The following is a 3,613-nucleotide window of genomic DNA, read 5'->3' on the forward strand; positions in this document are numbered from 1 at the left end:
TATTTGTAATGTCTGTGCGTAACTACATACGCCTTAGATGCACAGCGAAATGCATTTACAGCAATTAAAGAGTTTGTGCTACTGAGTAAACCAGGCAGATCGATATAGAACAAGATGAGAGAGAGAGAGAGAGAGAGAGAGAGAGAGAGACTGGACGTGTGGTAACAGGCTTCGTTTTCTCACACTCATGATGAGGCGACTGGACTCATTGTGAAACCCAAATGTGTGACCATCTGTGCTTTTGCTTCCATGCTGTCATTTCTCTATTTGTGCATGTACAGATTCCATTAATGATAAGAGAGAGTATATATATATTGTGTACCATTAAAATACAATTCAGCTTCACATTAAACCCCACCGAAGTTTAACTTGATTTTAGAAATCATTGTACTAAAAATGTCAAATTTGGAAGGATTTGCTTCCAGCGTGCACCTAGTAAGAACATTGCTTTTGACAGTAAAGAGGTGCCTGTTCTCGAATGCGCATAAGCACTTGTGATGTACAGTACTGGATACAAGAACAGTTGACTTTTTGTTATTGCATTAATGTTTGTTTGTGTTTGATGAAAGCATTACGTGAAAGCATGCATGCATATTTCCCAATTTACTTTCCAAATGTCTTATAATGTTATACTTCGATGTGTCATGATGGTCCAGTCATTGTTTGTGATACAGCTGTCATTTCTAATATAAGCACTTACCATCTCATTCAATGAAGAGAGAAAATTGAATGTTGCCTGGCAACCACAAAGAGCCCATTCAATGCACTTTACTTAAAAAGTAGGTGTGGAATCACCAAAGCCAAAAGCACTTATTTCAAAAGTGCTGCGTATGAAACAGCCGATTAGCTTTCCAGTGTAGTGGAGCTATCGGGCAATCTAATGCTGCTGTTTATCTCTAATTTGACAGTTATGGGTGCCGAAATAGACAAAATAAAGATACAGGTAGATCAACTTGCAGAGCAAAGCAAAGATCATGTGTTTGAATCCCAGGAAACAAATATACTGTAAAAACTATACATTGATTGCACTGTTAGTTGCTTAGGATAAAGTTGTCTGCCAATGCATACATGTAGAGATAAGCATAACAGACTGACAGGCAGATATTACACTGTTTCCCCATTTAAACCACTTTACAGGGATATTTGGATATCAGATAACTACAAGCTGCACTTTAGACAGACTGATAAGCTCTGCATCAGGGTGTTTATAACTTTTTGCATCTTTTCTAATCAGCAACATGCTGGACGGTTTAAAGCAGTATTTCTGTCATAAACAGTTTTTAGAAGCAGTGGTCTCCAACAGAGTCTGTGAGGTGCCCGCCAAAGCACATTCTATTAATAGTCTCAATTGTAATATTAATTTATTTCATTTTTTTATATTAGCTTGGATTCTTGTACGTATGTTAACATTTTGTAACACAATGATAAAACATATTAACAAGTAAAATAAAATAAGTAAAACAAAAATATTTTGAGTAGACTATATCAATAAGTAGTTATCCAATTGCTTTATCCATTGTGGTAGCCCTTGCTCACAAAAAGGTTGGAGCCCCCTGGTTTAACACATTGCACCTCTGTTCCAATCATTATACTTCCTATTCTGTACAGCAGCATCTTTAATGCATCCTAAACTACAAAGTGGGTTTAATCTAGATTTAAGGAGGAGCGGCATATAGGAGATGAGGGGCGGAAAAAAGATAAGGGACCAAAAAGAATAGGGAGTGATGTTCAAGACAACACTGCCCTCTTCTGTCTAAATGAAGAACTGCTTATTGAAGCCACCCCAGTCAAAACTCATTCTCATTTGTTATACTATTTTCACATTTCAGAATAATGGTCGTCATCACAGCCATGAATACTGGAAATATGGGAATGTGGGAAGTATAAAGTAATTAAAAATAATAATAAAATATATACAGTACTGTGCAAAAGTCTTAGGCCACCACCACCAGACTTGTGGTTTTAGAAGTTTTAATGTCCATCCATATTTATTTTTCAATCTATTTTATTAAGATACAAACAGAAAATACAGGAAATATTAATAAATGTCTTAATTTGGCATCGTTGGTGTTTAGTGTGACCTCTCTTTTGGCACTAAACACATCTTGAGCGTTTTTGAGCTGAATGAAGTAAAAAGACAAATTTCTTTAAAATTAGAAATTAGGATTAAATTTGATGTGGGTTTAAGAGATCCTGCAGTTTCCTGCTACTGCTCAAGTCGAAGGGGAGTTTACCCTAAAAACTTGACACATCAGTTTTTAATTCTACATACACATTTCCTGTATTTTCTGGATGTATTATATTAAAGAGACTGAGAACAAATTAAATATGATCACTACAACATTGCAAAAACAACAAATCTAATTCTGGCATGGTGGCCTAAGAATTTCTGTGTAGCCTAGCCCAGTGGTTCTCAAACTTTTTCAGCGTGCGCCCCCCCCCCCCCCCCCCCCCTTGTATATGGTGCATTCCTTCGCGGCCCCCCAAATTTTTTTTATAACAAATTTGTTCTAAAACGTAACATTTAATAAGACAAAACATATTTAAGTATACAAAGTAGTGCTGTTGGTTAGTAGCCTTATTTTTTTTTAGGTTTAATTACACAGAATTCATGATAAATTAATGTGTTTTATGAAATGTAATAAAACTGGGGCCCCCCTGGCACCATCTCGCGGTTTGAGAACCACTGGCCTAGCCTATATATATTTTAAATAATGTTAGGAATCGAATCATATATTGCTAATTAATATTTTAGAGATAAAGATTATGTTATCATAAAATACTCACAGTTAAGCCTACAGTTATTTAAAACACAATTCTAACAAGATTTCACTGAACTGTGTTCGGCTTAATGCAGCGCTGCGCAGATTTTCGGCATATGACATCAAAGTACCGCGAGAGCGATCGCTATCGTAGTATTTTGATGTCATACGACCATCTGTCTGCGCAACCCCTTAAGTCGGACACATCTTTATTCTTGCTGTGCTGTAGATTTACAATATCCGGGTTATTGTACAAAACATGGCTTTTGTTTTGTTAGCTGATACCAGTTGTGCTAATACAGGGTATTTTCTTAACGATTAAAATTGAGCTCGTTGCTAACTGTACCTAAATCTGCGTTCGTTGTAAATCTGCGGAGCGCTGCATTAAGTAGTTTGTCAGTAGGGGGCGAGCTACCAAATTTTAATGAGCAAGCAAAGTTTGATGATTACAAGCGTCTGTTGGCAGAAATGCAAGCTTTAAAATATTGTACTGAAGTACTTAATGAACTATGAATGTTTCAAAATGTTGAGGCATAAGCTATTTATAATAATAATTTACTATAGTAAAGTGTAGTACAATTTCTAGATGCTATTAAACATTAAAGTATACGTCCCCACACAAAAATCTAAAAATACTGAAATATATTAAAAACACACAGCTTTATATATGGCTATTTACTACAGCTGATCAATTTACTATTGTATAATTACAACAGTATTAATATACAATAGTAAACGCTATACAGTATTTTTCACGTGGGCTACAATTCTATTTGTATCGTCACCATTGAACAGATCATAAATAAATACATAAAGCACATTTTAATGAACAAATGACGTTTCAAACACAG

The sequence above is a fragment of the Misgurnus anguillicaudatus genome, chromosome 8 (genome assembly GCF_027580225.2).
Source record: "Misgurnus anguillicaudatus chromosome 8, ASM2758022v2, whole genome shotgun sequence".
Taxonomy (NCBI): Eukaryota; Metazoa; Chordata; class Actinopteri; order Cypriniformes; family Cobitidae; genus Misgurnus; species Misgurnus anguillicaudatus.